This window comes from Festucalex cinctus, chromosome 11 (genome assembly GCF_051991245.1).
Source record: "Festucalex cinctus isolate MCC-2025b chromosome 11, RoL_Fcin_1.0, whole genome shotgun sequence".
Lineage (NCBI taxonomy): Eukaryota > Metazoa > Chordata > Actinopteri > Syngnathiformes > Syngnathidae > Festucalex > Festucalex cinctus.
In genome coordinates this window covers 25,342,832-25,365,223 of record NC_135421.1, presented here as the reverse complement: position 1 = coordinate 25,365,223, position 22,392 = coordinate 25,342,832, and the positions used below count along the sequence as shown (strand labels likewise).

At 38.5% G+C, this 22,392-nt stretch overlaps 1 protein-coding gene across 4 annotated transcripts in view; it reads left to right on the top strand.

The window, feature by feature from the left end:
• Positions 1–22,392, top strand: part of b3galt1b (UDP-Gal:betaGlcNAc beta 1,3-galactosyltransferase, polypeptide 1b) — a 29,046-nt gene that overhangs the window by 1,395 nt on the left and 5,259 nt on the right. Inside the window, exon 1 of one of the 4 annotated variants that reach the window (XM_077537595.1) lies at positions 18,887–19,022. The exons of the other annotated variants lie outside the window; for them this stretch is intronic. The gene's annotated coding sequence lies outside the window, so the exon portion shown is untranslated. Of the gene's footprint in view, positions 1–18,886; positions 19,023–22,392 lie in introns of those variants that run through there. 4 annotated transcript variants of the gene reach the window in all.

Genomic DNA, 22,392 nt, shown 5'->3' with positions numbered 1-22,392 from the left:
ACTGCCAAATTCTTTTGGGGTCAATTTAATTATGTCATGACTGTATTTTTCCCAATTAAAATCTAAATTACAACCTTTTTTGCTGCTGCGACCAATTAATATATTCTTATGTCCATCCATCCTTACTCAGCATCCACCCAATGAAAGCTGTGGATGCTGAGAGTAACGCGTATCTCGGACATTTTCACATCAGTACCTGGATCACAAGGCTAATCTACTTTCCCTGTTCCGCCACATGGCGGTTTTCGATTACATGTCCATCTGGCTGAACAGGGATGAAGGTCCAAAGCCAGACTTCCTGTTTATCTTCAAGAGTCTCCTCTTTATTTTATTAGCCGTTGAGCTTGCGCACACATGCTCTAACAACCTGGTGCGTCTCTGTCGGTGTCCTTCTTACTCTTGCCGCTCTAATCACATTTCCGCAAGGTGTAATTAGTTAAGCGAGTTGAACACCGTAATCCTCGGTTCAAGTGTCGTGCGTCTGTGCTTAGTCAGTCTTGCGCACATGGTGGTAGCGTCTCGTTCGAGCGGCATGTACGGTGCCAGCTCGACCTTGTCCTCCATATTATTTCAAAGCGGGGATGTTTATGCACAACATGAGAAAAAAGACAGGAAAGTGATAGTGTTTACAGTAGGGCTGCAAGTATCAAATATTTTGGTATTCAGGTAGCCTTCTGAAAAATGTGTTGAACAATTCAGTATTCAGATGATTATTTTTAGATAACCAACTTTTTTTTTTAAGTTAAATTTAAACTACATTTTCTTCTCAAGACAAATCGACGTCAGAACCACAATTGGGATTTTGTTGGGTCAACTAAGCGGCACATTTGTGTAAGCCTGGTTTTGTTAAAAATGATCTGTATGAACTGCAACGTTGTCAGGCTCTCAGCATCAAAGTATGTAATCATTCTTGTGTGTTTATTACCTTTGAAAAGAAGTCTGACGGCGCTTAACAGCCGATATGGGGCCCTCACTTAGCGGCTAGCTGCTAGCTACTAGCACTAGCAACAATTTCAAAGTACCATACAATGAGAGTATATTAATTTTGTTATGTTTTGTTTTGTTTACACCCTTAATTAGCGATTGAACATGATTTTGGGATGATGTGTCGATGTTAGTGACAACAGTTTGATATAGCAATTTAAATATCACCATGCGTTGCCACAAACACACGTCTATGTCTATCTTTTGAGAATGATTATGTTTTTAGAGCCCCAATGTTTTTCTACAGTTCTTGTATTCTCCTTGGATTGTTCTGTTTTGACACTTTTCCCTATAAATGATTAAAGCTGAGATCCATCATCAACAGATTTTATCTTTGGTCTATTCGGGTTGCTTGATTTTCCTCGCCTGGATGATGGATAATACACTTTTGTATGTGAAGATACAATACAAAAAACAAAACAAAACTGAATAATCATTTGCAGAATGAAGCTTCCATACTGAGCAGATGCTGCCTGCTAAGTATGGAACTAATTAGTCATGTTGTGGCCTGTGCAGCAGATCTTAACCCAGCTGAATTGCAAGATCTATTCAAATAATGGGATCATCATCCCACGTGTGTAAATGCATTGAAGCATTATGTTTATGTCAGCTGTTGCCCCCCCCCTCCAAAAAAATCAATTTACCATTTATGTTTATATTCTGCGCTTTAGTCATTCTGAGCCTCCTGCACAGCTGCCACAATGACTTTTTCAATTCATGATGGGACTCGGGCAGCTCGTTCTGCTTCAGCTACAAGCCAAAGTTAAAATGAAGGCGACAGTGCAGATTTAGGGAGCTCACTTGAATGCCGCAAATTAAAAGGCAATTTCAGTTGCAATGCATTTGCTTCGCAGCCTCTTTTATGTATGTTTTTTTTTTTTTTAATGTACTTCCTTCTAAATAGGCTTTAATTAAATTACCAAATTGGAATGGACTAAAGGGCGGCACGGGGGCATGTAAGGTTAGTGTGTCTACTGCTAATGCTTCTTCAGTTGTTTGGGTTTGAATATCGGCTCGGGTATGTGTGTGCGCAGTTTGCATTTTTGTTCTGTGCTTTTGCAAATTTTTTATCAATATTTTGTGGGGTTTTTTCCTTTTGTTTTGGAGGGCAGAAACCCTCAGTTTTTCATGGAAAATGTATATTGTAGATTTATCAGCATTTTATTGCAGAATTTTTGGGCTTATAAATTACTATAAATCAACTGCATGCAAATGTGTTCAATTGCGCGCCTGCAGCAGTTCTCATTGTACTTTTATTTTCCTCATCAGTACAACAGATCTCAGAAAACAGACTGAGTAAATTATTTATTATCTTGAGAAATTAATTAGCCGTTTGTTGATTATGCCCTAGAAAGGAAAACAATAATAACAACTCCAAGTGTAATCAAATAAGCAGTCTCTCAAGCAGCGATCATGATTTAATTCTCTTGCTATTTTTTGGGGGGCCAAAAACAATTCTTCCGTAAGTTTCCAGTCGAATCGGCCCGGTGAGTCTCCACAGTTGAGCTGTGATGCGATCATTCAACACTTTCTGACTGACGCTCCGTCTCAGCCCGCCTGCCGATGAGCATCATACGCCGGAACAGCCTGCAAGCGTAGAACGGCGCTTCTAATATTGCGAGCGCCTCAAAAAGCCAACTTGGACATTTGGAGGACCCAGACTCCCCTTAAGGGTTGAGGGCCTGACGCAAAAATCTATGCCGAGATTGTAAATCTTTTATCAGTCTATGATGAATAAAACAAGTTCATGCTTGAAGGCCTCAAGCTGCCGTCCTTTCATTTTTTTTATTTTTATTTTTTGGCTCTTACATAGCAAGTAGCATTTCGCGCGCCATGCGAAGTAACACAAAGACAAAAGTTGTTTTTCATTCTCCGTCAAGTTAATAACAATAGCGTCGTTCTTGTTGTGCTGATTCAACACGGGCTGTTTGGAAATGATAGCCTTGAGTTAGACGTGCATATTTTCATAGGACGCAGTATGTGATCATTGTATAAATTAGCTGTGCCTTTGCCAGCAGGAATTCACTTCCCTGTGGAGTCCCGTCCCCTCATTTCATCCCTCGTTGTAATCACAACACACATGGCGGGAATATGAATATGACATACAGGGAGTCCTCGAGTTTACGTCGGAGTTACGTTCCTACGCTAGCGATGTAACCCGAATTTCGACTTAAGCTGAATTTCCTCATTAAAGTCTATATTTACATCAAAATATTTTGCATGAAAAATCTAAAATACATAAAAATAAAAACAAAAATTAATTTAAAAAAACCCAAGATGCTGTCCGATTGAAGCCCAAGTTTTTGCCGATGTTCGTCTGTGCCTCTCCTTTCTGTGATGTTTTTATGTCTAGTTTCGTTTCCATGATAATTGCTTTTCTTTTGGCTGGACCAACATTGAAAAAAGACATAGCGTTCTTCTTTTCGGCCATGATGGGGAAAAAAAAGAGGGCGAAAAAGCCAAAGATACTCCCACAAGTGCACAAGCGCTAGCACTAGCTAAGGGCTAAATTGCGGACGAGGGGAAAACACTCCGGGCTAAAAGGCGTACGAGGAGCCAAAATGGCGGACGGGGCCAAAATGGCGGACCGGGCGTAACATTTGTAAAGTCGAATCGCCTTAGGTCGGTCGAGTGCGCCTTAACTCAAGGTATTGCTACCCAGTCCACTAGAAAAACATGAACGATTAATTTTTTTCCCCTCTATACTAAGTAGTGTACAGTTAAGTCAAATATGATTCATACTCTGGCCAAATTTTGAATTAAAGTGAATATAAAATAGTGATGACGAAGTGATGACTGATGCGTCTAACATTTACAGGCTTGTTTGGCTTGAAAAAAATGACGAACTGATGACAACGGAAGGTTGCCCAAGGTGCTGATGAATGATAAATGACAGACCAGCAAAATTTTGTAATTTACCCACCTCTGGTTAAAAATAATACAAATTGTATTCATGGGATCTAACTGGTCGCTCCTGTCTCACATCACTGTCATAAAAGTAACACACGCTGACAATGGCAAACATAATGACTGTTCCCCGTGAAAATGTTCTGTCGTCGTCACGGCTTAAGTGCCACGATCGCCGGTTCCCGTCATGTAATGCAGGTGTGTGATGACGCTAATTTGGTTAGGCAGGAGTGAGACGCTACAGGCAGGCGAGCTGCAGGATGAATGCAATCAAAACGTTCCACCTCTTAACTCGTCGAAAATGGAACCTTGGGAGCAGAACTGCGATGTTGAACGATGTGCATGGGCAGCTGCTCGAGATATAATGTCATTGTTTTATGATTGGCGCATGTTCAGGATACATTCTTCAACATCTTTTGTTGTTTTGATGGTTAAAATCAGGTAAAGAGCACTAGCCACACTTTTCTAAGGCTTGTTATTTTTTTTAAAGGGCAACCTATAAATAATTGCCGACAATAGGGCTTGGCATGATAAATAGTAACGTGAGGCCAGCAAGTGTGCAAACTAGTTTATTGCCAGGAGATGCTGTTAAAATTTAAAAGTTTCAATCAGTCAGGCCATAGCCCTGTCTAATAGAAAAATAGTGTTTTGCCACCATCTTCTGGCATCTACAGACAATGTCAAGTAAATGTAGCTTTTTGTTCTGAGACGGAACTTTTGGAATAGAGATCGACTGATATGTTTTTTTTTTTTCAGGGCTGATACCAATTCCGATTATTAGTAGTCAAAGAGGCCAACAACCGATATTTGAAGCCGATATTCATTTTCAGTAAAAAGGGGGAAAAAATATTGTCTTTTTTTTTTTTTTAAATACAAATGCCAATCTTGACTTTGTTGTAATATCTTAAAACATTAATGCTTATTGAAAAATTTTCAGATTTTTCAAATTGTAGATTTTACTTTTATCTTAGATAATATACTCCATTTTAAATAAAAAGAAATGTTCAGGGGGCTCCCAATGTTGTTTTTTTAATGGAAACTGGAAACACTTTTCTTTGTTTTAATGTCGAACAAAAACAAAAGGTTAGGTGAAATTGAAATGGTTTTAGCTTTACCTTTTATCGGCCGTCAGATTTTGAAAAAGGCTGATACCGATATTCATCAAAATGCCCATGATCGGCGCCATAATTATCGATTATCGGTCTATCCTTATTTTGGAAAACTGTGACAAAACTCAGTCTTCAGACACGGTTTGGAAATATCTGGTGGATGTTTTGCTTTTTCAAGCTTTTGATTATCTAAAACGATATGGAGAAAGAGTGTATCTTCGCCTCATGGGTCCGTTAGTCCAAACTATGAAGCATTACAAGTTAAATTGTGGGTAGATGTCATGTTCACTAAAGGAACAATGTGTAGACCCACCCTAATTCATCACTTTGGTCGCAGTTGCGAGTGGCAGGTGTATGTTAAGTGTTTTCTCTCTCTAGCCTCCCAGCTTCGCCTTCTGTCTTAAAAACCCGCATTAGCTTTGTAAATGGAGCAAGTGCTTTTCCATACCCATATATTTTTTTTTGCCTGTGTCATCCAGGGTTGCTGAGTGCCAAGTGGACAAAATCAAAAAGAGTGTTTGAGAATATAGACGGTAGCACAAAGGAGTAAACTCATTTTCTTTGGCTGTGTGTGGAGTGATAATGATGTAAACATCAAAATCAACACCACTAAGGCTGGGGGGGGGGGAATTCAAATCACAATATAAATGGAATCATTTTACGTTAACGATATCTGTTGCGATATAAATAAGCGTATACTGAAGCTATTTCTGAATTGGTTATATTGTCCTTTAGAAAAGCTAAATTGATAAAAACGGTAAATTGTATCTTGAGTACATTTCGTGTGCTATAATTTTGACCTTGATTAAAGTCTCCTCTTCCTGACTGACGTGCGATAATGTATTGATTCTGGGTTTTTGGCTGTATTGTCGTGTGTGCCTACTATGTAGCTCTTGTATTATTTTCTCCTGAGACATCTAATTTATCTGCTAAATCACTGTTCACAGTTGTTTAGAATGTTCAACGCAGATGTACAACAGTGCACTATGCCACGTAAATGACTTCTGCTGTTTCGCTACATTTCCCATCAGCCTAGCGGTTAGCATGGCTTGTCTGTTTTCTTTCTTCTTGCTCGGCGTGTACAGGATTAGCTACTCCTTGTCCAGCTTTAGTGACAAGTTTGACAACGATACTTGACTTACAGGAGATGTGGTAGGACAGTGTTTGGCCAGCAAGTTAGCTTAGCGCCTAGCATTCTCCCAGTAGTAGACTGACACAGACACACCATTTTTTTTTCCTAACTAGCTTGGAGGTAATGACATCATTACTAATTTAATAAGCATTATCGTGGCCGTACAGTTGGGCAAATTTATATAGGACTGTATAGCGCATCCCTGTAGGCGTCACTATCTCAGCAATCTTATCCTTTCAAAGGAGAATACGATGACATTTTCATGATTCCAGTGCTGCAAATACCGTCCCTCCCACCCATCCCCACACACTTTGCTGTGGAAGCCTCGGGACGCCTTGTGTGAAGGTGACACCCATCAGCGCCTCACACAGCCTGCCAGGGATTGATAGCGCTCAAAAATCCCCTGGCGATTATTGAAGTGGAGTCTGAAGGAAACATTTGAGGATTGGCTCAGAGGGATAACGGCAGCGCCGCGACGTGATTTCTTACTGTTTGCGCGTGAGTGTCTTCAGTGCACCTCAAAGCACCTTCCTGCCTGAAAGAGCGTTTAGCATGAACCTGAGTTGAAAAGAAGTATTTTAGCTGAAGGTGTCGATAAAAATCTCACCACTGAATCAATCCCTAACGGGATTTTTTTTTTTTTTTTTCCTTTTTCATTTTCTCTTTCTCTCTCGGGGGTTCAGTGCCTCTTTTGCTTTTCATAGTCGTGTTCACAATATTAAGTCAGTGATATAGTAGCTGATGCATTGGCCCAGTCAATGTGTTGTTACATGGCGGGTGGCAGTGTGTCTTCAAACACAATCAGGACAAAATTACAGAGCCCCTCTGGTGTCAGGGTCTGAATTTTTTCTTTTTTTTTTGCTAATCTGTACCCACAGTTTACCAATCTGTACCCACAGTTTAGATCTTCTGTGGAGTTATGTAATACGCATGCACATGCAACGTTTGTTTTGTTGTGCTCCGCAATTAATACGCCATACTTGGCTAAAGAAACTTCATCTTTCCGTCATCCATTCATCTGAATGCATCGTTAAGATGCCAAAATCGTTTAAGATTAAAAAAAAAAGAAAAAAAAAAAGCAGCTGTTCGCTGCTAATACTGCTGTCAAGCAACCACTCGAACGTTGCGTGCGCATGCGTATTACATAACGCCACAGAAGTGCTAAACCGTGGGTACGGTTTACTAAACTGTGGGTACAGATTACTAAACTGTGGGTACAGATTAGCAAAAAATAACTAAAAATTCAGACCCTGACACCAGAGGGGCTCCGTACAAAATTGAGATTTAAAGTGCAGGTGATATTGACTTCATGTACTGCACTTCATGGAAAGCAGCATTGTGCCGTATTTATTTTTTTTCCTCCTTGCAAGTGTCGTTATTACTTTGTCAATAAAGGACATTAAAGTCGTAAAGGAGAGCAAAAACTAAATAGTGAACGCAGCAAGATGTGTTTTTCTCTGGCCTTGATGAAAGACTGTTGGCACATTTTCTCTTTCTTTTTCTTTACACGTAGCCAGGGGCATTTTTCCTAAACTTTTTTTTTTTTTTTTTTTTTTTTTTAAACAATGTATTTTTTCAATCTAATCTCGTTTTGAAGCTCTTGCAGGGCATGATTGCTTTGGCCTGCAGGCGCTGTTAGGAAAATGCATTTCCACCAGCTCAAATCAACTTCCAACGCACACACACAGATTAAACTGATATTTATCAAAACATTCTGCATATTAAAGCAAGTGTCGCAGAGGAAATGATCATGTAAGCTAAACGACATTTAAAGGGTTTACCCCATTAAAAAACATGAGTAAACCAAATAAGTTAACTTGAAGGATGAGGGAGCGAAAGGTTGCAGATGACGGAAGGAAATGTGTTCTCTTCTGTGAGGAAATGTGGGCGGCAGGTGTGACGTCCTTTGGGACCAAATCCAGAATTTAGGTCAGGATTTTGGTCAACGGAACTGGAGATATGAATTTAATTTCCTCCGTGACCATGCTTGTAACTCAAAAGTCAAAGTGCTCAGATATTAAATCATCTTTCCCATTAAAAGGAATGGAAGAGAAATTGCATTTTCTAATATTATTATATTAACAGTTTTTGTCACTTTCTCGGCTTACTAACATTACATGACCAAAGCGAGCAAACAAGTGAGGCACTGTGATGTCATGTTCGGTCAACAAGTAGCAAAATGGCCGCCCCATGAGATGGATTTTGCTGCTTAATTCAGAATCCACAAGCGCAATATTAATCAGAGTGCCATGTTTAGACAAGAAAACGTTTGACTTGACTTCTTCACAAAAGGATAACAACACCTCCACTTAGGTGCTAATGGTTAGCATTAAGCTAGCGGAGAGTGGAGACGTTGCAGTTGCTTTAAACACACAACATTTAATAAACATTTGTCAGTAACCCTCAACTAAGAGAGCTAATAAACAACTTGAAGCCTCTTTTCAAAGTATATTTATTATTTTTTATCTGCAATACTGTGGCTTGTGTATGGCATGAAAGCTGACTGCAAATTATGCTCTGTAATATGGTCAAGAGGAAGCGTGAAGCCGAGCAATTTCAACGCGAGCGATTTAATTAAAAACCTGAGGAGATTTACTTAAAGACATACCTTGGAGAGAGCACAATTGCCAGAGAAGACAACCCACTGCGGTACTGAGGGGTTGTTAAGTTAAAGTGCGGGAAAGTGCTTACAGCAGAATGTTTATAGCAAGTCTTATGTTGCCATGTTCAAAAGAAGTTTTTGTTTTGAACAATATTTGATTAAAACATGACACATCTTTGAGTATCTGCATTTGGTAACTGAGTATTCAAATACTTTCAAGTACTTTCTTGCACTTATTAAGTGTGCATCGCATTGTCTATTCTTTCTTTTCCCGGCTTTGCAAATCAATTATTTTCTCTCGCATGACACGTTAGATGGAGAATCACAACAAAACCGAATGAAAGTGCAGGTGAAATTGACTTCTTGATATTGATTTCATGTACATCAAGTCATGCATCCCTGCACTGCATTACGGCATTTGGAGATACGGTACATGCTTTTCATTGCATTGTAGTCAGCAGAAATGTCAAATTGAGTTTTGAAAAATGGAAGGGTGTCGGTGTAAATAAAGCCTGGGAAGTATTCCACAGGGGAGAGTTCATTGAAAATGTGCTTTAACATTTGGATTTGACTATTTTTGCTGAAAGATATGCCTAAAGTTGTGCATAACTTTCGAGTTCATTCCACCTTCGTGCATACGAGACCTCAGTAAATATCGCAAGACCTTAGCCAGGAAGCCTCAAAGGATAATATGACGTTAAAGACCATTTGGAAGAGTGACTTCTCTTTCATGAAAATAATCAAATTCTTCACTGGCAGGACCGTTAAATTGTAGCACTCAGCTACATTGACATGCCTGACTGTGACGAGCACACAAACAAGCACATTTGAAGACATCTCCTTGATTGATAAACAAGAAAAATGTACTCATTTATCAATTAAGCATTACCTTTACATGACACAAAATGTGCAATCTGAATTTCAAAGTGTCATATTGTAATTTTCCAAGACTTGTTTCGGAATTCTTAAGGAACAAGACGGCTGAGCTCAATACTAAACATTTTTAAGGTTATGAGATAGCGGTTAGCCAATCGCATGCTAACATGTTTACTAAGTGCTAACTATGACAGAGAGAAAAGCACACATAACGCTAAAAACCGTAACAATTGTCATGCTTATATATACAGTAGTTATACAACGTAAAATATGTAAAAATAGTCATTGGGAAACAGACTCGCGATTCGCACGAGTGTAACTATCCAAAAATTTAAAAAGACAAAAAAAGTACACTAGCGTAATGCTAACAAATAATACGAAACACCCCCAGACGAGCTAACAGAAATTAGCAGAAGTATTACGTTAGTTCTAAACATTCAAACAACTGCTACTTTAACCCACAAGGAGCAGCAACACATACAAGTAGAACTTAAAACAAAAAGAGGATTAAAAATTGGATATTCAAACACCAAAATGTTCAACCAAACCATGTAATATCATCAAACAAAAGTCCACTAACGTAATGTTAACATATAATGCGAAACACTCAAGAGGAGCTCACAGAAATTAGCATAGAGATTATACTAGCTATCAACATTCAAACAACAGCTACTTGAACACACACGGCGCAGCAACTCACTCATTCGAGCAGAGCGCACGACGGACATTCTGCAACCTCATGCACACGCTTCACTTTTTGATCAACCAGTTATCAGCGCAAGCTGTAATTACATTCTGTAACCATCTTAAAGTGTCGACTTGAATTACCCTGTGGGCTCTATTTCACTCCACATTGACTGTCATTGGTGCCAATGAATATCTTGATAATGAGATAATCTTAGGGACAATAAAGTAAGTGAGATTTCAATGAGGCTTATTAGGAGCGAGGAGTATCTTAGCTATGCAATGTATAATTTAAACGCAAATTGCTGCTTCTTTCTGGATGTGTTCTATTCATAGATGCTCCCCGCATATACGTAAATATATGTTTGTCATTTCAGGCAGGTGAAGCAGAAAAAACATCCAGCATGTGATTACATTCACCAAAAGTGTGTTTCTGTGACATTTAATTATTCAATGTCACATTGGTTGCAGCTAAAAAAAAACAAAAAAAAAACATTGAGAATGTTCCACATGAAAGTCATCATAAGGAACCAGATGATTGTTCACGTTATCCTTTCCTTTTGTAAAAGGATAATTGAAAAGATGAATATCAGATGCCTTGACCGTTCCTTTCAAGAAACCTCAACATACTCAATGGGATCTTTTCACCTTTAGTTTTGCCTGAGCTGTAGAAAAAGTGTTATCGACTCAACGGGGTGACGTGAAAGCAGAGAATGAAAGATAATGGACAACTTCTGAACCAGATTAGCTCTATTGATGTCAACAGAGCCACGCGCTTACACACTCGCAGCAAAATATTGACATTTTCTTTTTTCTTTTCGGGAATGATGATGAGACACGGCACTGCCACTGTGTTGCAAGCCATGAGAAAATCTCGTTCGAAAAGATTACATGTGAGGGACAATTATGTTAAAATAAAAAAGATTATTGCAAGGCATTGTCATACTAAACATTGTGTTTGAATTTATTATATATAGTAAACATTGGAATTCTGTATTTACTTTTGCGTGTAGGTTATAGTAATTAATATTAAAATCAGCCAATACTAGCTTTTTTTTTTTTTTTTAATTGGACGATTTTTGCTGATATTTTTCACAGTACAACATAAACAAGCATGATGACTTTCAAACAAACAATAATTGTCCAAAACATTTTTAATTTTTTTTGCAGATTTTGGTCACATTTACACATTACAAAATAAGACAACGATAACATTCAAACATTTGTTAAATAATGGCAAAAATTGGCCAATTTTTGAATCTTTTTTTTTTAATTAAAAATGTTAACTTGTTAAACATTTTTTTTCTCTGCTATAGGTGAACAAATACAAAAGGAGCAAGTATATCATACTGTAGTTTTTAAAAGTCTCGCTTTTGTTTAGAAATGTACAACATTTGCATCTAAATATTTTCACCCCAGATTCTGTTTCACAGATACACCAAAACATTTCAACAGATCCTGTAGAAAGCTCACACAAACGAACGCATTTTCTCACAGTCAGTCCAATGCATCCTAATTAAGGCACCATAAGCTCGGTCTCGGAGGCACGGCGTCTCTGGAGGATTCTCACCAGAAGTAAATTTGGGTTCATCCTTCCCCTGGGTGAGCTTGGAACACAGCCAAGCGAAGACAAACATTAGCTAGCACTTTCCAGCGCTAAACTGTTTCAGTTCTGTTCTCCACTTTTGTATTTGCAAAGTCCATATCTGACATGACAGGAACATGGTAGCCATTTTTTCCGCGTGAGCAGATATTTAAATGAGAATAGGGTTGTTATATGATGAAAAACAAAGTACCACATTAATTATGAAGTACATTGCTACCACTCTGTACTGCAGTTCATAGTTTGCATATTTTTTAAGCAATCTTTTTTTTTTTACAGCACTTGTAATGCTGTCTCTATCTATCTATCTATCTATCTATCTATCTATCTATCTATCTATCTATCTATCTATCTATCTATCTATCTATCTATCTATCTCTAGCAGCTAGCTAGCTAGCGAGCTAGCTAAATATCTATAGCCATGCAGCTAGCCCATCTGATCCTATCTAATCTATTTTAGCGAAAAGTATTAGAAACACACTCACTAACAAATCATGTACAAGCAAGATATTCAATGACATTATTATATTGTTATATTACAAAAAACATTGCTTCAGTTCACGAACAGAATTGGCACACATGAAGAACTTTCAATTGTGTTTTGCTCACAGTTCGCTACATAAGTCAACATATTTCTGTAATCTATGTTTTGTGCTGTAAATAATCCTACAGTGTGGCTCTAAAGAAAGTGAAAAGTTCAAGTGATACAGCTTTTAGGAAACTAATTTCAATACATCTTTTAAATAAATACATAAAAGCAAAGTAAACAACTTGGTTATGTGGCTGGCTCGCACTTCCTATTTCCATTCATTTTAAAGGCAAATATTGCTTCAGTTTGCAAAACATTTCAGTTCGCCAGCAGTCTCTCAGAACAAATTAAGTTTGTGCTGTCAAACTCCTGAACATTAGACAGTAGATGCCACAATAAGTGTCAATCTGTCACATTCAGATGTTCTTCAGGCGATCAAGGGGTCATCTCCCAACCTAAAGGTTGCGGATTCGATTCCCTGGATGCTGCTTTGTTTTAATCCACATATCCGCAGCTTCTTTTTTTTTTTTTTTGCTGGCAAATAAAACACTTCCCCGTTCTGCGGCCAACAGATATGTTAATTGTATTACAGTAATTTAAGCAGAAATGTAAATACACAAGGGTGTTCAAGTGTAACAACACAATCGCAAATAATTGCATCAGGCGGACAAAATCCCGGTGCACCCAGAATCCAGACGACAAACTTTATTTTTGAAGTCTTTAATTTCATCACTCTCAAATTGCTTTCCGTCGTCTTTCTTTTCTCCACACTCTTGCAGTTACGTAAATGTGTTGAATTAAAGGTTTGAAGTAATAATTGGTGTTTTTGCGGTGTGCTTTCTGCATGAGTTGAAGTCAAGCAAGGTTGCTTTTTATTCATTAGGATGCCAATTGGAAACTTCAACTATTAAATTGACAGTCTATATTCACAACATACACTTGAGATAAAAAAGAAAAAAGAAAAAAGAAAGCTTGATATCCTTCATTTTTGTTTACTCTAGGTTTCGAAATGTTCCAGTTCTTTTGTAGTTTAAATCCAAACGGAGGTTGATCCAGTCAAGTTGAGTTATGGCAAGTGTCGACTGCCTTTATGGCTCAGACCACAAAGTATGTGTATGAAACTAATAAAGTTTTTGTGATAACAGAAAATGCATTCTCTATTGGGTTTTCCATTTGCTAAATAAAAAGTTGAAACTTGCATTCAAGGCTGTTAAATCCTACTTTGAAACACTAACCCAATTTGAAAATCTATTTTGGAACCCTATGTTTATACTCTAACCCTATTTTGAAATACAAATACTGCTTTGAAACCCTAACCTTGATTTGAAATCCTACATTGAAAACCTAAACCTACTTTGAAACCATAAGCATAACCATCCATCCATTTTCATAACCCTGCCAGGAAATTGCATTTGTTTTGCAGATACATTAATTCCAAAGAAAAGCGAGCCCAATGAAGAAATCCGCTCACCTTCTCACATTTGCGCTGGATTCATTTACTGCTCAAATTGCTCTTGTTTGACCTTGCACAACACGAGCAACTTTTTTCGGGATGCTCACTTGCGCCTTGTTAGCTTCCCACATCCTGCTCCTGTAATAGAAGCCGCACGCTCCCCCCATTAACTCCCCTTGCGTCTTGCCTGCTGCCCTGGAGACTCAAACTGTTCTGCCAGCTTCACGCTTTGTGGGAAACCAGACAAGGTACATGATAGGAGAGAAAGAAGAGGGTGAAAAAAAAAAAAAAACATTGGTTAGTTCTAGGGATGGACATTGACTAGATTCCCTTGATTGACTATGGTGAAAAATGATGATCGATGAAGTGTTATTTTCCTCAAGACGTTATTTTTTAATGGGATGAGAAGTTGCCTGTGAGTTTGTAACTTTCAACAGTTTGGAACTTTGGACACCAGTGTCATACTGAGAAGAATAATGAATCCCTGAGGAGTTTTGGCACAGTGTGGATGTACACTCAAACTTAACCTCCCATTACTGATGTCATGTCGGTCTTCTTTCTTTTTCACAAACTAGTTGCAGCCAAGTAGTAAATTCTATTTTTGCATTTATGAACAAGATGAACTCCTACAGTGAGCACAACACTGTAAGACACAAAAACCTTTTGAACTCTGTAAAAATACACTTGGTTAAAGGTTAATTTCAAATTAAATAGTCTATGTGAATCCGAGTCCCTTTAATCATAAAATTAAAGCCAAACATTAATTATCCAAATGCAGCCAAAGAAAATTGCCATCTGCTTCTGTCTTCCGTTCCATCTTCATTTTATCACATGTGGACTGTACTCAGTTATCAGCTTGAACTAATTAAAAAGGACCATTTTTAATCATGTAAAATGTATGAAGTAAACCCACCCCCATCGTGGTGTTGCTATGTCGCAGATTTGTTTTGTCCACGTGTTACTCAGTATTTGGGGTGTAATTCCACTTCTTGCCACTGGGGGAGGCATGCTTTTGTTCAACACTGTAAATTTGGAAGAAGACGGGAACTTGCTTTTTTGAGATCAGCCTCTTCCTTCTGTCCAAAGTTTTTACAAACTGTACTTTCATTTTATAATGGATATCTTGGGCCCTGATTATTGATTTTTTTTTTCTTTTTTATGTTTGTTAAAGGAAAACACACTTATTGATTAGAACATGCCAGACTTCTATGAAAAGTGTATTGTACACCAAAGCACTTTTTCTGTTCGGTGACACATTAGCTTAGCAATTAGCATTGGCTTCATCTGTTCTTTCTTGTTTGCAACATGCTGAGCCTACTTCTCATCCACCTTTAGTCAGAATGCTTGATAGAACTGTAGTTTATTTTCCTGCCACAGAGGTGAGGATTAATTCACATAGAGGAGAGGATGTGCAGGATGTTTAGCAGCGCCAGCTAGCAAGCGCAGTTTGTAACTTGTGCCTTGGTGCTGCGCATGCTAGTGCCAAATTTTGACGAGATATTTTTTTTGTCCAATCAAATTTTACCATGTTAGTGTAAGATAAAAAAAAAAAATCATTCAAAACAATCCAATTTTAAAATCAATTTCTAATAGGTTCTTCTGAGCAAAACTTGCGACAGCCGAGACTGTTTAGTAAACAAGTTCTACTCCGTCCTAAATGAAGAGTAAATTAATGAAAGGATGCTTGGAGCTAAAAGGAAGAAGTGTTGACTACTGGGACTGACAAAGGAAGTGTCCTGTTCCGTTGCTTTCCGTGGTTGCCAACATATTGAATGTGAATGCATAATTCATGGCAAAGCTTTGGGAGTGAGGAGGTAGTGTGCAATGAAGGGAGACTTTTTTTTTTTTTTTTTTTTTTAAACACAAGTATACACTTCAACAAAGGAGTGTCGTAAATGCCTCATGTCTTGAGAATGTTTGCAGTTTGCATCGCTTTTCTTGTCGGTCGATGATCGTTGAGCTCCGCTAGCCCCGAGGTGTCAAGGCCTCAATTTTATAAACAATATGTGCAAAGTCTATAAAAGGTCGAAACAGCAATCGGCGGCCATCTGGACCAGCAACATGTGGGCTGTGCTAATTTTATAAAGTGACTTGTCAAAAGGCATAATTGTTGTAAAAAAAAAAAAAAAAAAAAAAGAGAGCGAGAGAGCATGAGCTCAAGCTGAGAAGTCGTCCGACTGATTGTTCATCAGACATGTCGATCCAATTTTTGGACACCAACTGATAACAGTGTCCAAAGATTACGTTCTGATTCTCCTCACAGTTGCTAATGGTTACCGGCTATCTCCTCTCAGCACTGCAGTCTCCTCTGTGTGGGCCGTTTGAGACTGGGGAACAGTAGTCAGAAGTAATGGAGTACAAATACTTAGTTACCATATTTAAGTAGATTGCCGCTCTGCACATATTTGCTTTTCTGATTACTTCTTACTTTTACTCACTAATTTTTACATAATTTCTCCATTCTCTGCGAAAAACAATTAATATTACTTGAGCCCGACCAATTTGGATTTTTTTTTTTTTTAGGCAGAATTAAATAATGATAACTTATTAATCAGTGTGATTGGCTGATTACAGAGTTGAGTTGAATTAAGGAGGGAAGAAGCAAGATGAGAAGCATTGCAACCGCAGACGCCTTTATGCTCTGATTAATGTGCAATGTCCTTTAAAAAAAAAAAAAAAAAAAAAAAAGGGGGTTGGTTTAGCAGGTACCAGTTAGCCCCAGGAGAACATGAGTAACCCACGGTCCTGTTCTAAAAATAGCTCACCAGTGAGCTACAGAAGTAAAACAGAAGAATTTTAATACTTGTTTATTTAAATGTAACATGGAAATAAATAATAATAATAATATTTTATTTATATAGCACTTTTCAAAAGACTCAAAGACACTGGACAAGAATAAAACTAAAAATGTAAGCAAGACTTCTAAAAATTTGGTACACCTTTCTTCGGTCATAAATATTCTATATTGTGTTTACAAATAAAATAGATTGTGTTCAATTAAGAAAATGCTGCTGTATTTACCCTCTGATTGTGATATCACGGAATTTGTGTTCATACCATTCATCAGAATCTAATATCGGCCGGTGCATGCCTAATTAACAGAGGGAATAATAATAATAATAATAATAATAATTTTAAGAATTGTGCATTTTTTTTAATGGTTGAATATCATTGTTGTCCTATGTTGTGTGTTAATGTGTTTTAAAAACAGTCATCAATTTGTTTTTTAAATACAATAAATCAGCTGATCATAATAAATCAACGGATTCAATTGGATGGCCCATCAATCAGTCATACCCAAATATGACGACAGTTTAAAGATTGGAGAAGACTCATGTTGAATTATATGCGTCGAGTATATTCACTGTTGTGTCACAATAATGTCTCTTTCCAGGGAAACTGTGTCTTACTGAGAAACTCTGGACGACAGCAGGTTTTAGAGTAGACAGTGCCACGCTAGAAGTGACCCATAATTTGCTGCCCTCATCTAGCCAGCCATCATTTCTGCCATGCCTTCTGCGTCCTGTTTCATCCCGAAATCACAAATGTGGCCAAATGAAACCTAATCGGTGTTCAGCAACCCGAAACTCCATTTTATTCCTGGCCTCCTTGCCAGGTTATTTGTAAGGAAATATGGCGTCCCATGTCATTCAGATGCTTCACAAGTCTCACTGAAGGACTGCTGGTTTCTTTTTTGCTCGTCATTTCTCCGCATGATGCAGTTTGCGATGGAGAATAATAATGGAAGATGGTTTCTTTCCGCTCCGATGACGAAGGAGCTTTCGAAGAAAGTCGCCTCGTGAGACGACCTTCCCACATCAAGACGTCATCATTTTGTCACATGCGAACGTTCCCTTTTCTCATCGGATGTCATCCTGCACCTTTTATTACCTTTCAGCTCAGTTACTGCTTTACTTTCTTTGACGTTTTCATTTTGCGTGACATCCGTCTTCCCGTGTGGGAAATTGCGTTTGCCGCGTACAAGTTGCTTCTACGGCTTTGTGTAATAAGAAACCTTGCCTGGCACTTTTATTGGTGAGTAATTCACAAGCCGGCGAGCCGCTTAAGAGTCTCGCTGCCATCAAGCCGATAAGCTTCCTGCAGATTACTGAAGCATATTTTGCATTTCTGACTTTACTCTCGGACATGGCGCTGTAGTAGAGAAGCCTCATGTATTTAAAAAAATAAAAATAAACACTTTCAAATAGGTCAGTGTAGTCCAGTCCAATCATCCGCAGCACCATCTGTCTCTCGAATGACTACCTGACTTTTGTATGTGATACGCTTGGCTAGAAACGCTTCTGCAAACGTCTTCTCGTTATGTTTTTACATTTCTGATACGTGATCCGACGTGTGTGTTATAATTAGCGTTTCCTATCGTGCACAATCTTCAAACGCTGTTGTGATTGTTGAGTTTCCAGCTCTGGAATTTGTACATAAAAATTGCTGGACCATAACATACCGATGATCTTCAAGCTGACGCAAAGTTATGATGACAAATTGGCGTTTCAGTATGACATTGGCTCACAATATTTTTTAATTTTTTTAAGGGTGTGATTAGGGTGAGCAGCGTTAGCCATTAGCTGTCAAAAAGTAAAGGTGACTACCACTACTACGACTAATCTTTACTAGCTATGCAAAGAAAAATACATTTACAGCTAAAATAGAAACAAAACTTCTCAATATGTTGAATGAGCCCCAACTGGTCCACAGACTGATTAATATTCTGTTTGTGTAATAGGAATTAAACAGAAAAATCCACCTTATATTGGGCGGCCATTTTGTCACTTTCTGTCGACTGAAAATGACATCACAGTTGTTCAGGGCTCAGCTAACGACCAAATGCAGCTCACCTGTTTTCTGTGTTGTGACATTCGCAAGAAGAGCCGCGATTGGTCGTTACCTGAGCTATCTCAAGATGATTCTGTTCCTCAACCAATCGAGAATCGAGTCTAACAAGATGTCATCAAATAATAGAAAGAGAAACCTCGCAACAAATGAGAAACGTGGGAAATGAGCGAATGATGACATAACAGTAACACCTGTTTAATGGTTTACTTTTATATTCATGAATTCAACTATTACATTGAATGAACCCTAAAAGAAAAAAGAAAAAAAAAGCACCTTCACTGTGTGATTGAAGGTAAGAGTAGTTGTTGTTGAAATCAAGGTTAACGTCATTGAAATGTTTTCTCTCCCGGTCATTTTTGTAGCTTTTGTGTGAACTGCTTAAATTGAATGTGGCAATGTATTAGGCGAGAGACGTTGTTATTGGAAAAACACTTTGGAGGGCTGTCTACCGACGGCCTTGCAGCCATGACTCAAAACATTTTTGTTGTGTGTGGAGTCGAGTATAATAAGCCTTTTAGAAAGCGCTCCGCCAAACCGTTCGGCCAGAGGCTCCCAGAAAGCAATGTCACGTTTTGATGAATGTTTGTCTTTATTCGCCTCTCCCGGTACGACTCGGCTCTTGCTATATCATAAAATGTGATCAATTGCCTCTCTTTTGGCACTATGGGCTAATTATTCCGCTCATTCAATCCGATCTTGTGTTTTTCTCCAAGTGTGTGCTATGCCCTTAAAGTGCAAGCAAGTACACCGTATGGTATTGACTGCAGACTTTATGACCGACTCTGAATTTGACATCCAATATTGCGGCTGATTGGAATAATGGCTCCGCAAAGCTGGAGCGGCTTGCCCGAAGGCTCGGCTCGATGCTACAGTAATCTACAGCCTTAATACCTGCTACGCGTGCTTGAACAGCCCTCAAAACACCAACAGTCAGACCTGAGGAGAAGAAAGAAAATAATTCGCTGGTGGTGTGCTGATAAAAGGGCTTTGGTGTCCTTGTCATCATAACGACTCTGGCGTCATGAAAATGTAGCAGATGAAGCGCGTATCCCAATGAAGGGTGACCATTTGTGACGCGAACCAAGGGTTTGTTCAAGGTCGCAGCATTTCCTAAACGTTCTCTAAACGGTCTTAATGGTTCTCAAAACTGTTTTTCTTGTCTCAAGCAAATACCAACAAAGCCCTTATCCTACTGAGAAATGAACGTTTGTCACGCTAACGAATGTTGATTTCATGTCAGGGTTCGTTCAAGGTGTCTGCATTTCCTAAACATTCTCTAAACTGTCTTAATGGTTCTCTAAACAGTTTTAATGGGGGGGTTTTTCTTGTCACAAGGAAATACCATTAAAGCTCATATCCCAGGGAGGGATGAATGTTTTTGGCACTAACGAACGTTGATTTCATGTTGGGGTTCGTTCCAAGGTGTCATCATTTCCTAAACATTCTCTAAATTGTCTTAATGGTTCTCTAAACAGTTTTAATGGGGTTTTTTTCTTTTCGCAAGGAAATACCAATAAAGGCCATATCTTACTGAGAAATGAACGTTTGTCACGCTAACGAATGTTGATTTCACGTCAGGGTTCGTTCCAAGGTGTCTGCATTTCCTAAACATTCTCTAAACTGTCTTAATGGTTCTCTAAACAGTTTTAATGTTTTTTCTTGTCACAAGGATATTTTGAACATGTTCATGACAAGAAAAATCATTAAAGGCCTTTTCCCACTGAGGGATGATTTCACGTCAAGGTTCGTCAGGATTCGTTCAAGGTTGCAGCGTTTCCTAAATGTTCTCTAATCAGTCTTAATGGTTTCCTAAACAGTCTTAATGGTCTTTCTTGTCTCAACACATTGTGTTTCGACACATTGCTCTGCTCACTACATTGTGTGTAATAAGTCATTAAAATATGGATTTTTTTTTTGTACATGGTTTTATTGTCCACAAGTCATTTTGATGATGCATAATAATATTACAGATTTAGCTTCGCATTTTTGGGGGATAACAGAAGTTTGGCTTTCACCGTCCTAACTATAAACATTCACGTGTGTGTGCGTGTACAAATAAGAAACCCAGATGAGCTTTGAAAGAGTTTTAGAAAATCCACTAGAGTTTATGTTTGACTCTCTGGCACCCAGAAGGAGCTGCCACATAAACATTGGCTCCGTTCTGTCTCATAAATTATTACACCCCTGTGTGCAAAGTTAAAATTTCAACATGAAACGCAAAGCAGCTCACTTCCAGATGGCCTTCATTTTTGTGTACGTGCGCGTGCGTGTGTATGCAATGCACACTTCGTTGATAGCGTTGCTCATTTATTAACCTCACAATAAGCAGATCCCCGCTTGGTCTTTCCACTCTGCCTGACCTCCAGTATTGGCAAATGCGAACGAACGCCTTCACGTCGAATTGATAAACACGAACCCCGCCAGCATGAATTATGGTTTCGTTATGCAAATCCTCGGAGAAATAAGAACCATTTCGTTCGAGGGGAAGTTGAAATTTAAAATGAAAATTATTTCCCGCTCAAGTGCAGATTGATCCGTCATTTACCTACAAACCAGACACTTGAATTGTATTATACAGATTTTCAAATCATGTTATTATTATATATCCATATATATACCCTGATTAAATGAAAACTGATGACTTAAATGTGTGCAGATGTAATTTATCTGATCGTTCCTGTGCCCTAATATTCGAGACAAACAGACATCATGTATGCATAGAAAGGCAATTCTTTGAATTCATGAAAAATGGAGCTTACATAAAGAATTTCACTTGACCCAATATAGTTAATTTATTATAAAACACAGAAAATATATATTATTATCTACGATTTCACTGTTATCTACAATTTAGGACCTCTATAATTTAGGCCATACATCTAAAGATATGAGGCTAACTATTAGCTAGCCTGCTAGCTAGCTAGCTAGCTACACAAGTAAAAATTACAATGTTGAAAAAAAAAATAACATTTTTTTTCCCATGTCATAGCACATGATCTCCAAACCTAAATCTGCTTCAATTGCTTCTTTACTGTCTTGTGGATGATACAAATTCCTGCCTTTCAAAATAAAAGCCCCAAATTGGTTATTTCTTTTTGTTCGTGTCACATGATAATTCATAAAATTGGCATCATTGGACAAATTTATCCGTCAATGACCCATATAGCGCTGTCACTATTGAATATTTGTAGAATAGATTAATCTATCGATTATTTAATTGATTAATCGACTATCCATCCATCCATCCATTTTCTTGACCGCTTATTCCTCACAAGGGTCGCGGGGGCTGCTGGCGCCTATCTCAGCTGGCTCTGGGCAGTAGGCGGGGGACACCCTGGACTGGTTGCCAGCCAATCTCAGGGCACACAGAGACGAACAACCATCCACACACACGCACACCTAGGGACAATTCGGAGCGCCCAATTAACCTGCCATGCATGTCTTTGGAATGTGGGAGGAGACCGGAGTACCCGGAGAAGACCCACGCAGGCACGGGGAGAACATGCAAACTCCACCCAGGAAGGTCCGAGCCTGGACTCGAACCGGAGACCTCAGAACTGGGAAGCGGACGTGCTAACCACTCGACTACCGTGCCGCCCATTAATCGACTAATTGGATAAATTTTAATTTTGCATTACAGTGTGTAACAAAAGCTTTTTTTC